The sequence below is a fragment of the Helianthus annuus genome, chromosome 14 (assembly GCF_002127325.2).
Source record: "Helianthus annuus cultivar XRQ/B chromosome 14, HanXRQr2.0-SUNRISE, whole genome shotgun sequence".
Taxonomy (NCBI): Eukaryota; Viridiplantae; Streptophyta; class Magnoliopsida; order Asterales; family Asteraceae; genus Helianthus; species Helianthus annuus.
This window is the reverse complement of record NC_035446.2, coordinates 155,878,269-155,893,347: the sequence shown is the minus strand read 5'-3', so window position 1 is coordinate 155,893,347 and position 15,079 is coordinate 155,878,269.

Genomic DNA, 15,079 nt, shown 5'->3' with positions numbered 1-15,079 from the left:
TATGGCTAGGATGCAACTGAAGAAAAGAGATGACACTTGAGGTGTATTAAAGGTGGGGTGTTGTTGGGGCCGAGCCGCGGCTGGAGGATGTCAAGCCAAATCCTATGGTTGAGCTTGTTAATTTTTTAAGGATTTGAGTCGGAGTCCAAGTTAGATTAGAATAGAATTTATTTATTGTTTATCTCCTAATATTTATGTATTTGAGTATGTTCAATTTACTTGTGTAGAAAAATTGGGAAGTATTATAAATTAGGGTACAATCTTGCGTATTACATGGGTGAATAAATATAATATTATATATTTAGTACTAAAAAGTGATATTATTAAAATAAACTCGTGTAATGCACGTATTGAATAAAAATAATGTAATTTGTTAACACGTACATGCGTCAACATATGTCTTATAAAAAATGATCTTTGACCTGACAATTATATATTTTATTATGACAATTATATATTTTGTTACGTTAATTTTTAGTACATTTTATTTTCAATGGGATATTAACTTATTTTATGTAAATAATAAATGTTAATTTAGTTAAATTGTACTTAGTCATTTAAATATCTATTTAGCACATTAAAGGGTACAAATGTAAAATATTAAATAATTTTTATCTCAACTCATTTATTATTAATTTTGACTAATTAATTAGTCATAAACACTATAATCCTCCACACTTAAATTTTTGCTTACACAAATCAAAATTTATCCTACACGTTTTGAAATTTATCTTACACATATTGAAATTTATCCTACACATCTCGTAATTCATCCTGCACACCTCGTACTTTATGCTACACTTTAAATTTTATATTTTTTCTATTTTTGAAAAAATATGTTCTTTAATAAGTTACAAATTTAACGTAGTTAGATATTAAAAAGGAAGACTACCAATTAATGACCCATCTAATTTTATCAATATACCCTTACACTAATATTAAATATAAAAATTAAATGAAGTAAAATTAAGCATTCTTATTGGGTGAAATTTCTTCTTTTTTATTCTTACAAAAAAAACTTCTTCTCATTTGAACTCTCCACTATATATTAACATATATATAAAAATTTAAGAACTAAAACTTGGATTTTTTAATACAACCTATTTTTTAATTATTTGACGTATTGTATTTTTATCTGTAACACCTTGTATTTTTATCTGTAACACCTCGTAAAATCACGTCCAATGATGTATTGACACGTGTAATAAACCCAGATGAAGTCAAACAGCGAAGTTTAGAGACTAATTTTTCGAAAAATCGAAAACTTTGATTTTGAAAGGACTGGAAGTATTAGCATACCTAAAATAAGTTTCTAAATAACCTCTCACAATGGTGATGTTCACAAATGTGCCACTTGATGATAAAGTGTAGCCGTTTGCGTAATTAATTGAAAGTTTGCGCAATGAAGGGTTAAAAGCGTCAACATGTTAATTCCTACCTCTGAGTGGCCTTTTAACAAACCGGGAGCTTCATGATATTTAATTATACTCTTGGGAATGCCAAGTAATGGCCAACTAAGGTTTTTATGCCTATAAGTAAAGTTACGCGCAACTTTGCAAGTTAGAGGGACTAAAAGCGTCAATATGTTTAATTATACCTCTGAATGACCTTTTAGCAAACCCGAAGCATCGTGATGTTCAATAATACTTTCAAGAATGCCTAATATGGATTAAATGAGGCTTCAATGCTATTAAATGATGAGATGCGCAAGTTTGCGCAATAGAGGGGCCTAAAGCGTCAACTTTTAAATCTATGTCTTTCAGTGACCACTTAAGTGAACGAGAGCGTAGTAACATTTAAGTATATGCTTGGGAATGATCAATATGAGCCATGGAAGGCTTGGATATCATTAAACGGCATTTCACGCTACTTTGCGCAATTAAGGGACTAATTGCGTCAAACTGCATAAGTAGGTCGAATCGTTTGATAACGGACCTTCCGGAATATGTCCATGAGTTAAACATACCCTATTTATCCTTTATATAGCTTAGGTATGGGCTTAGAGGTGTTCAGTGCGCAAAAATAAACTTTTATGTCATGCAGGGACTAAAAGTGTCAAAAAGTGCACAAGTTTGCACTTTTGCGCATATCTCGCATTCTGAATATCCCCGTACACCCAAAAATTTATGTAAGCACTAAAATAATTTATTTTAGTGTGTGGCATGATAAAATTCCACTCGTCGCATGTTTTGGACCGTTTTTAGCGTCCGTCCGTGTTTCGTCGTAATTCGACGCACAACGTGACCGTACGGCCAAACGAACCGACATCCGACATGTTTTTGAACATGTTTCAGGTCCCCTATGTTTAATCATCCTAGTAGAGCCTTAAAATGAGGTTAACAAACCATAAACGTGCCTGAAATGACCTTATGAGCTCTCAGGGACCATTTCTGCCAATTTTGAAACTGCAGTTGCTGATCTGGGCTGCTAGGCGGGCCGCGTGAGTTGCCTGGTGTCCCCTACGCGGGCCGCGTGGCCTGCACAGCTGCAGAAAACCAATTCTGTTGCTGGTTTTGTTGATTTCTGGTTTCTTTACACCCATATCTAACTCTAGGGGCTTGCCCATTGTATAACAAAACCACTATACACCTGTCATGATCTGAATTTAATCTCCCGACACTTGTCACGATCTTACGAAGTCCCGAACACTATAAATAGTGGTGGGTTCTTCATTTGTTCTTGCACCCATTTGCTTGAATTCTGCTCATAACTCTCATCTAGGAGGGACCTGATCTTTTGGGGGCCTTCATTCAGTCCTTTGGACTATTAGTAAGTATTCTTTCGTGCTAATTTAGTTGGTTTAGCGTTTTAAACCAAAAAGTCAAGCGTTATCGATAAACGCTTTGACTTTTAAACGGCTAAGCTATTGTTTGTAGCAAACATAGCTACGTGACCGTAATTAGGTAGGTATTAAACCCTTAAAAGGGCGCCTCCTAATTACCACGTATACTTAGTTTAATTGTCGGGTCAACTTAAAGTCAAACGGGTTAGTTTTTAACAAAATGCATAACTATTAAATTAGAAGTCATAAAATCTGTTTTGCCACATTAATAACTTGGTGAATATTAGTTGAACATGTCTAAGCATGCTTCAACCCGACAATTCTAAGTATAGGCCCGGTTCGGAGCCAAAAGTCGCGGAAGTTGACTTTTGATTTGACTTTCAGTTCTGACCCGAATTAGACTTATTTAGATATGCCTTAGGATTCATTTAGGATCATGTTATAGGTTAGTGTAACCCTCTGAGGTTATACAACCTGAATCCTTAGTTATCCTATTCATTTGCAAGTTTCCGTTATATGCCGAAATGTTGACTGTTATGCCCTTTTGACCTTAAAACGATATTTTTGAAAATGTGAGAGGATAGAAACCTTCACTACTGAATTATAAGCTTGCACCTAAAATTTGAGGTCAGTTGGAGGTGTAGATTAAGAGTTATGCTCATTAGCGTAATTAGAAGCTTCTTAAGTAATTAAATGGCGTAAATTGCATATAGCCTATCTAAACCCAAATTTTTGTATGAAACTTTATACCTACTGTATTAAAATAATATTTTGGGATTTTTAAATATTTTTATTCAATTTTAGGTTGAGCATAACTTAGTGTTCTAAGCTTAATTCGGCTAATGCCGGTTTTGCCCTTTTAAGCGATAAAATGAGTTTTATAAATCCGATTGACCCCAAATCTTTTTCTACTGATCTAATATGTTAGATAAATTATTTTGAGCCTTCTGGAATTTTAAAAATATCAGCTTTCTATACCAAACCCGGAAATGGCTCCAAATCGCCTTTTTAAGCGTTTTTAGCACATAAGTATGCACTAGAACCTATTTAAGCATATGGGATTGAAACCTACTGATGTATTCAGTAAAATTTTATATTTTAACAGTAGGAGGATATCTTAAACTCAGAATTTCAGTTTTGACCTTTTAGGCATTTGTGAAATTACCAAAACGCCCCTACGGTGTCTAGAATGATTGAGATTGATAAATTTCACATAAGGATTAATACCCTACTGTTATAACTTAGTAAATTAAGTTTATTTACTGATTTAATAAGACCTGTAACTCAGGTTATTATTTAAACCCTTTTTACACCCTTTAAAATGACCAAAATGCCCTTATAAGGCATAAATTGGGTTTAAAACCATTTGGGGCATAATGGAAGGTATCATTCTGATATCACAACATGTTTAAGGCATATTAACTTAGGAAACTTGTATATGACTCTTATGGTTACTCGTTACGCACTTTATGCGTTCAGATCGGCGTAGTTTACCCATTTTCGCCGAAACGGGTCAAACCATATCATTTCAGTCTCAAAATCCAGAATGCGATTAAGTTACCCATATTAAACAAGTATGCAAGCTTGTTGGGTCAAAACCACATTCTAAAACGGTCTTCGCCTTATCGTGCGTTTAAACCGTAATCTTCATTTAAGAACTAACCGGTCTAGGCTTAGGCCAAATTAAAGACCCGTTAGAAATCTAATAGGTTATTAAAAACCTTCGTTCCAGATTTAGGAGCCCAGTAAAAGCTATCTGTACTTGCTTGGTGGTATACGGCTGGGATTAAATTTATATTTAGCTCAGGTAAATACGTTTAACTTATTTTCCCTATACGGGCTTGGGGTACGGTATATAAAATACCGCTTGGTCGGGGAATTGACCTTAACCGGTCGGTGGTTAAGTGCTGTCAAATTAACCCGTTTAAAAATGTTTTTTTGTTTGTTTAACGCCATTGGGGGCTTAATGACCATGTCCCGGATATCCTTGGCATCATTCAAAGAATGGCCACGACCTTAGCACACGGGTGTAGGCGTACACCCGTAGTGCATTTCAATAAAGTATAATCGTCGGCCGAGAGAAGTCTCGCGGCGGAATTATATAAGTGGTGTGTCTATTAATCTTTAACCCGGCACGACCCGGGCTACTGAACGCATAACGAACATGTAATTCTTTTACAAGATTATTAAGCAAATAATTATCCCAAGTTATAAAATGTTTTGTGCCACGGGCATTCAAATCAATTTAAAAAAAAAAAAAAAAAAAAAAAACCTTTTCAAAATGAGTCAGTTAAATTGTATTTACCAGTGAAAACTGACGTATTTTCCCAAAAAGACAAAGTGCAGGTACTACGCGTAATAGACTGGTTTCTCCTAGCATCATATAGAAGTCTCGCAAGCTTAGATGCCTGAAGTCTGTTGAACAATGTTTTATTTTATTTGCGATCCGCCTGTGGATCTTTTACTTTCCGTATTGTAATACTTGGATATTACTTCATATCGGATTGTAATATTTTTTTTTTTGCTTCCGCTGTGCATTTAAATTGTGTGGTTTGACTATGATGATATCAACTACATCACGTACTCCCCACCGGGCCCACCGGTAATACGTGGAAATATCGGAGTGTGACAGGTTGGTATCAGAGCCAACACTGAGTGAATTAAACACTAGCCTTTTGTGTTTAATCTCAGTTACACAATAGCACATTCCTTGACCTTCTGAGTCTAGACTTAACATAGGAATACTATCATCTGTATTCGGAGAATTGTTGCTTTAAGTTCTATATTTTTATTCGTCACCAAGCAAAGAAGCCGTAATGGAGATTTTTCTCCATTCGAAGCCTAAGAAAGGTCGAGCTTTATACTGCGACTAGGATTAACGTGCAACCAAGGAGAAAACATTCGGATATAAGATGAAGAAGAAACTCCTATTGCTAAAGTTCGTTTCCTTAGAAGTCCCGTTTTAGGGCAACCATGTACCTGTTTCAATTATAATAGGACAGTTAGATTTAAAATAACGTTCCTATTATAAGATCTACCATTATTACAAAATGGCAAAATCTAAAAAGGGACAAGACCTAGCCATGTGTCATTTGAAGACAAGGCCAAGATGGTATCTCCATAATTAGATTTAGATCCAAAATTAACATCTCAATTTAGGATTGATCTCCGTTTAATATTAAAAGAAAATCTTAGGGGTAAAACCTAGCCACGTGTCATTGTAGACATGGCCAAAACGGTAGAACCTGTCTAAAAGATTCCGAAAATTTAGTTAACATCTGTAAGTGTGTTAGCGTGTTGGGCAAATTGTGATGCAGTATAAATCACACAGGCCATCTTTGAAAATTGGGATTTTATTTAAAACTTCCCTGTAAGTAAATAGCCACCCTTTAAGGATGAAGTGCCTACGGGTAATAAATAACGTCCTCTGGGACTAAAGACAGTGGTAGCTTGCAGCTCACTGTCAAGAGGTAATGGATTTTGATTCAAACCTTAGTGCCTCGATTCCATAAAATCTGGGCTTATAAACTTGTCCATATCACTAGGCCTTGTGTGCCATTATTAACTTATAATATAGGATTCATGATAAGGATCCTGAACAGTTGTACATTTATCAAAATAACTAGAATGGTTATTAAAAACCATAGGTTAAAAATTTTAGTAAATTCATATGAGCCTATTCTAAAGGTTCAAAATCCTTGTTTACACCTAAAAACGTGTTAACACTTCTGACAATGGGTGATGCGATGAAATCACACTTGTCATCCTTGTATTAGAGATCTTCCAAACCCCTCGTTTAGCCTAAAAGTATCAATAGGAATCATGTCTAATAAACGTCGAACATGATGTACGCATCTAAACATCCATCTGGGATGTATACCTGCGGGTAAGGATGTATGCATGAAAAAGATAGTTTTATTTCATAACTTCTTGTCAAGACAATGAACTATGAAATTCTCCGATCTGAAGGAATCATTGATTATGTTTTTAAAATTTCCCTATTGACAAGGCCTCAGTGCCATCAAAAAGTCTTTTGGAACAAGCCCTTGTGCTATATAAAATATCAGAACGACATTGACAGTTGTGACTGATGTCCCCTGTCTAATAAATATGAATAATCATATTCCGTTTAAACGCCTAAGATGGTTTATTTAAAAACCTAGGCAAAACATAATCAAATAAACTTAATACTATCTATTGGCCTATATGGTTTGTTTGCACCATGGCTATTTAATTATCAAGTTCGACAATTCCTTATAATTAAGTAAGCTATTACTACTTGGTTTGTAGCCTTCGAAGCATCATCATGGCCGACCCCTCCGAAGCTCGCAATCATCCAGTTAATCAGAATAATGATACAAGACTGAATTTAACGGGCACCGAGTTGCAGGCTATGATAGATATAGCCGTAAACAACGCTGTGGACCGTGCGTTGCAGGATCATAAGCGCAAGTGCGATGGCACCCCGAATAAGGGTTGTAAAAAGGGTAAGGCCAGTTCAAACTATAGCCAGTTCAAGCCAAAGGAGGCAAAACCCGAGTGTAAAACCTGCAGGAAGAAGCACTTCGGAAAATGTTACTATGAGCAGACCAGGGAATGTGTCATCTGTAAAGAGGTGGATCCCGAGACCCATGAATGCAAGGACTCGAAAGACAACCAGCAGTTAGGTAAAAAGACCAGATGCAAAACCTGTAAGAAAAACCACCTGGGGAAATGCAGATTTGAATCCCAGCCTTTACCCTGTGGAATCTGCAAGTCCAAGGAGCATAAGACCTTGGATTGCAAGAAGTTGGGAGACGCAACCTGCTATGGTTGCAAAGAAATAGGGCACATCAAAACTAACTGCCCGAATAAAACCAAGAAGCCTGGGGAGACGAAAAAGAATAACGCTGGAAACTCTCAAATGGATGCTCAAGAAGCTAATCAGGATGCCAATATCGCAACAAGGTAATTCCTTTATCAATAACGCTCATGCTAGAGTATTACTTAATTGAGGTTCAGATAAGTCTTTCGTAGACAATGGATTTTGTAAATCTTTAAATCTGCCTGTTAAAAACTCTAAGCGTTAAGTATAAAGTAGGATTGGCCAATGCTACCCCAGAGACTGCTTCAGCAATATTAGATGGATGTATATATCCATTAGGAACCATTCTTATCCTCTGTCCTTGTTTCCACAGTATAGGAACTCGATATAATAATAGGAATGGATTAGTCATCCTGTAACCAAGCCCATAATAGGGATAATAAGAAGCAAGTAGTTATCAATGCTTTTTATGTTAAGCCCTTGGCAATGCAAGGAGGACATATGGTATGGATTGCCTATGTATCTGCTGAATTCGGTATTTAATACCAAAGCTTCGAGTATGGAAAACTCAGAAGAGACAAACAAAAGTCGCGATGCTAGAAATGCGACAAATGTTAATGGTACATCAAATGTGAACCTCAATATTAATGGAGTTAATCTCCAGAACCGTAATTAGCACAGCTATTAGAAAGGCTATGGGAAAAGTCATGAAAAGGTTCAAAAAGCCAGAAGCTGCTCGCTCTAAAACACATGTCGCTGCTCATGAGGAGAGCTTTATTCATACTTCAACCGTGAAGAATAAACCCAACAAAAGCATATATGGCAAGGAGCCCCATTCTTTTTAGGATGTACTTAAAAAGTACTTCGTCTCTCGGAAGTCAAGAGACTTCAATGATAAAAAGGGGCCATCAATTGCAAGGAATTGTTGGATGAAGTAGAATACATTAGGTGTATCAGCAGTTATGCTGGAAAGGACATGGTGTGGTATGCACCACAATCGTTCGATGGCAATACCCTTAATTAAGGAGGGCATTAATGAAGTCCACAAGAAATATCCTCTTATATAATATGGGATGGACCAAGTTTTTAGGACCTTATTAGAAAACCTATTATCCGCATCACGAAATGGAAAAAGATGGAATAAGAATTTTTCCGACTCCCCCACAAGAATTATAAACCATCGGCAGTATGTTGCAAACCTTGGCTCATTGATTGAATGAGTGCCCTTATTCGGTTAACCTAGAATTTAAGCATAATGCACTGTATATAATGATGTTTAGTATCGGCAATAAGAGGGCACATTAAGGTTTCAAAGCCTGCTCATTATAAATCCATTATGGATCTACCTAAGCTACTCGCGTTTTATAGATTAAGAAATAACCAGTCAAAGCTGAGACTGCCCTAAAGTTTGTCAAAGATTTTATAGCTAAGTTTAAAAGGATTAAGAATGGAGGCGTTTAACCCTCCTGATGAATGATTAGAGGTAGTTCATGTTATTAATGACACCAGATAAATCCCTTATGGTGATTATATGGCAAGGAGTTACGTTTGGTTTCAGGTGCTGCTAAGTCTCTCGTAAGACCATAAGTTTAGCAAACTTTTAGAAATTCTCCCATAAGAACCCTAGATATTAAGTGTAAGGTAAAACTTACAGGCGAAATCATAAGAACCATTTCTTCTGTTCCTATCAGAAACCTTCAGTCGTAAGATTTTAGAAGTATCCTCTCTCTAAGAGGAAGTGCGTCAACATGCATAGTTGATATCTCTTTGATCTCTATCGATTACGAATACCAGACAGTATGATAAAAGCGCCATATGAGGATTGATGTATCTTAATAAGTTCCATAGATTACTTCCATGCCTGATCAGTATGGAGGTTTAATGCATGGAACCACAAAGATATCCCGATGGTCATATGGTACTAAAGTCAACTAATGGTATTCAAAGAAGATATCCAGAATGGAATTGTCCAAGTAAATGTTCCCGATTAAGAAATTCGTGGACTAATATCATAAACATGTCACTTATTTGACACAACCAATGATGGATGAACTGGAGCCTGAGATTTGGAAAAATCTCTGCAACCTCCTTGTATCTTGATTATCTTCTCCTAAGATTACCCTATTCACCTCCTGAGAGGCAAGTAGAGTTAAGATTTATATCCTATTTAGGGCTGTTCTATTATGAAATCTCCAAGGTGGCTAGTACCATCATTGGAAGAATCGAAACCCTGATTAAGTAAGTTTTAAAATAAAGGATTCATATAGCCTAACTCGATATTCTGAGAATTCGATATAGTTAATTAAGAAAGACGGTTCATTTTGCTTATGCATTGATTACCGCAACCCTAATTAGGCAACAACTAAGAATTTCCATCAGCTGCCCAGGATCGTCGAATTGTTCGACCAACGGCAAGGATTTGCTATTCCTTAAAATTAGCTTTAAGCAGTGGTTGGAATAACCATCTCACCTTAAGATTAGCTTTTTCTATAATAGTTGTTATATAAGTATCAAGGCTGCTCCTTGGGAGACCTTGTATAGATGAGATGTTAAACATCTATTGTTAGACAGAAAATTGGTAAGTCCAATTATCAGGATCTGAAAGTTGCCTTGGAAACAACGAATAAGATCGTGCAGATCCATAATCACCTATAAATTGCCAGTATTCGGCAAAGAATCAAGGATTCATGGAAATAGCAAACCTCCTAAGTTCTTATTAAGAAATAAAGTTCAACAAAAGATATCACCCTGGAAAGGTGTGCCAATCTGTTAATTATTAGGCTATTTAAGCTCTAAATATATGAAATCATTCGAAGGAATCGAATGTATCAAGATCAAATAGCTTATAAGCTAAAACCTATTTAAGGAGCTTGGCGGATCTCGCAATACGTTACACATTAAGGATTTAAGGATGTGTTTCACCAATAAGTCAAGAAGCATTAACTCATATGATAGGCAGATCTATGATATGATGAGAAACCTGTATCGATTAAGGACCGGCAAGTTAAGAATGCTCAAAAGGGGTACATGTACCTAATATAGAGGTCAACTTGGGAGCTTGGAAAGACTCCAGGCATGCTATGAAAGTTAAGTCCGTTATGCGACAAAAGAAACTTCCAGCATTTTAGCAAATCTCGAGGTCGAGATTTCTTTTAAGGGGGTGAGGATGTAACACCTCGTAAAATCACGTCCAATGATGTATTGACACGTGTAATAAACCCTGATGAAGTCAAACAGCGAAGTTTAGGGACTAATTTTTCGAAAAATCGAAAACTTTGATTTTGAAAGGATTGGAAGTATTAGCATACCTAAAATAAGTTTCTAAATAACCTCTCACAATGGTGATGTTCACAAATGTGCCACTTGATGATAAAGTGTAGCCGTTTGCGTAATTAATTGAAAGTTTGCGCAATGAAGGGTTAAAAGCGTCAACATGTTAATTCTTATCTCTGAGTGACCTTTTAACAAACCGGGAGCTTCATGATATTTAATTATACTCTTGGTAATGCCAAGTAATGGCCAACTAAGGTTTTTATGCCTATAAGTAAAGTTACGCGCAACTTTGCAAGTTAGAGGGACTAAAAGCGTCAATATGTTTAATTATACCTCTGAATGACTTTTTAGCAAACCCGAAGCATCGTGATGTTCAATAATACTTTCAAGAATGCCTAATATGGATTAAATGAGGCTTCAATGCTATTAAATGATGAGATGCGCAAGTTTGCGCAATAGAGGGGCCTAAAGCGTCAACTTTTAAATCTATGTCTTTCAGTGACCACTTAAGTGAACGAGAGCGTAGTAACATTTAAGTATATGCTTGGGAATGATCAATATGAGCCATGGAAGGCTTGGATATCATTAAACGGCATTTCACGCTACTTTGCGCAATTAAGGGACTAATTGCGTCAAACTGCATAAGTAGGTCGAATCGTTTGATAACGGACCTTCCGGAATATGTCCATGAGTTAAACATACCCTATTTATCCTTTATATAGCTTAGGTATGGGCTTAGAGGTGTTCAGTGCGCAAAAATAAACTTTTATGTCATGCAGGGACTAAAAGTGTCAAAAAGTGCACAAGTTTGCACTTTTGCGCATATCTCGCATTCTGAATATCCCCGTACACCCAAAAATTTATGTAAGCACTAAAATAATTTATTTTAGTGTGTGGCATGATAAAATTCCACTCGTCGCATGTTTTGGACCGTTTTTAGCGTCCGTCCGTGTTTCGTCGTAATTCGACGCACAACGTGACCGTACGGCCAAACGAACCGACATCCGACATGTTTTTGAACATATTTCTGGTCCCCCTATGTTTAATCATCCTATTAGAGCCTTAAAATGAGGTTAACGAACCTTAAACGTGCCTGAAATGACCTTATGAGCTCTCAGGGACCATTTCTGCCAGTTTTGAAACTGCAGTTGCTGATCTGGGCTGCTAGGCGGGCCGCGTGAGTTGCCTGGTGTCCCCTACGCGGGCCGCGTGGCCTGCACAGCTGCAGAAAACCAATTTTGTTGCTGGTTTTGTTGATTTCTGGTTTCTTTACACTCATATCTAACTCTAGGGGCTTGCCCATTGTATAACAAAACCACTATACACCTGTCATGATCTGAATTTAATCTCCCGACACTTGTCACGATCTTACGAAGTCCCGAACACTATAAATAGTGGTGGGTTCTTCATTTGTTCTTGCACCCATTTGCTTGAATTCTGCTCATAACTCTCATCTAGAAGGGACCTGATCTTTTGGGGGCCTTCATTCAGTCCTTTGGACTATTAGTAAGTATTCTTTCGTGCTAATTTAGTTGGTTTAGCGTTTTAAACCAAAAAGTCAAGCGTTATCGATAAACGCTTTGACTTTTAAACGCTAAGCTATTGTTTGTAGCAAACATAGCTACGTGACCGTAATTAGGTAGGTATTAAACCCTTAAAAGGTCGCCTCATAATTACCACGTATACTTAGTTTAATTGTCGGGTCAACTTAAAGTCAAACGGGTTAGTTTTTAACAAAATGCATAACTATTAAATTAGAAGTCATAAAATCAGTTTTGCCACATTAATAACTTGGTGAATATTAGTTGAACATGTCTAAGCATGCTTCAACCCGACAATTCTAAGTATAGGCCCGGTTCGGAGTCGAAAGTCGCGGAAGTTGACTTTTGCTTTGACTTTCAGTTCTGACCCGAATTAGACTTATTTAGATATGCCTTAGGATTCATTTAGGATCATGTTATAGGTTAGTGTAACCCTCTGAGGTTATACAACTGAATCCTTAGTTATCCTATTCATTTGCAAGTTTCCGTTATATGCCGAATTGTTGACCGTTATGCCCTTTTGACCTTAAAACGATATTTTTGAAAATGTGAGAGGATAGAAACCTTCACTACTGAATTATAAGCTTGCACCTAAAATTTGAGGTCAGTTGGAGGTGTAGATTAAGAGTTATGCTCATTAGCGTAATTAGAAGCTTCTTAAGTAATTAAATGGCGTAAATTGCATATAGCCTATCTAAACCAAAATTTTTGTATGAAACTTTATGCCTACTGAATTAAAATAATATTTTGGGATTTTTAAATATTTTTATTCAATTTTAGGTTGAGCATAACTTAGTGTTCTAAGCTTAATTCGGCTAATGCCGGTTTTGCCCTTTTAAGCGATAAAATGAGTTTTATAAATCCGATTGACCCCAAACCTTTTTCTACTGATCTAATATGTTAGATAAATTATTTTGAGCCTTCTGGTATTTTAAAAATATCAGCTTTCTATACCAAACCCGGAAATGGCTCCAAATCGCCTTTTTAAGCGTTTTTAGCACATAAGTATGCACTAGAACCTATTTAAGCATATGGGATTGAAACCTACTGATGTATTCAGTAAAATTTTATTTTTTAACAGTAGGAGGATACCTTAAACTCAGAATTTCAGTTTTGACCTTTTAGGCATTTGTGAAATTACCAAAACGCCCCTACGGTGTCTAGAATGATTGAGATTGATAAATTTCACATAAGGATTAATACCCTACTGTTATAACTTAGTAAATTAAGTTTATTTACTGATTTAATCAGACCTTTAACTCAGGTTATTATTTAAACCCTTTTTACACCCTTTAAAATGACCAAAATGCCCTTATAAGGTATAAATTGGGTTTAAAACCATTTGGGGCATAATGGAAGGTATCATTCTGATATCACAACATGTTTAAGGAATATTAACTTAGGAAACTTGTATATGACTCTTATGGTTACTCGTTACGCAATTTATGCGTTCGGATCGGCGTAGGTAACTAGTTTACCCATTTTAGCCGAAACGGGTCAAACCATATCATTTCAGTCTCAAAATCCAGAATGTGATTAAGTTACCCATATTAAACAAGTATGCAAGCTTGTTGGGTCAAAACCACATTCTAAAACGGTCTTCGCCTTATCGTGCGTTTAAACCGTAATCTTCATTTAAGAACTAACCGGTCTAGGCTTAGGCCAAATTAAAGACCCGTTAGAAATCTAATAGGTTATTAAAAACCTTCGTTCCAGATTTAGGAGCCCAGTAAAAGCTATCTGTACTTGCTTGGTGGTATACGGCTGGGATTAAATTTATATTTAGCTCAGGTAAATACGTTTAACTTATTTTCCCTATACGGGCTTGGGGTACGGTATATAAAATACCGCTTGGTCGGGGAATTGACCTTAACCGGTCGGTGGTTAAGTGCTGTCAAATTAACCCGTTTAAAAATGTTGTTTTGTTTGTTTAACGCCTTTGGGGGCTTAATGACCATGTCCCGGATATCCTTGGCATCATTCAAAGAATGGCCACGACCTTAGCACACGGGTGTAGGCGTACACCCGTAGTGCATTTCAATAAAGTATAATCGTCGGCCGAGAGAAGTCTCGCGACGGAATTATATAAGTGGTGTGTCTATTAATCTTTAACCCGGCACGACCCGGGCTACTGAACGCATAACGAACATGAAATTCTTTTACAAGATTATTAAGCAAATAATTATCCCAAGTTATAAAATGTTTTGTGCCACGGGCATTCAAATCAATTTAAAAAAAAAAAACATTTTCAAAATGAGTCAGTTAAATTGTATTTACCAGTGAAAACTGACGTATTTTCCCAAAAAGACTAAGTGCAGGTACTACGCGTAATAGGCTGGTTTCTCCTAGCATCATATAGATGTCTCGCAAGCTTAGATGCCTGAAGTCTGTTGAACAATATTTTATTTTATTTGCGATCCGCCTGTGGATCTTTTACTTTCCGTATTGTAATACTTGGATATTACTTCATATCGGATTGTAATATTTTTTTTTGCTTCCGCTGTGCATTTAAATTGTGTGGTTTGACTATGATGATATCAACTACGTCAAGTACTCCCCACCAGGCCCACCGGTAATACGTGGAAATATCGGGGTGTGACATTATCATTCAAACTATTCAACCACATTAAATATTTGAAAAAAATTAGAAACCCTCGTAAAAACAATTATTATCATTAT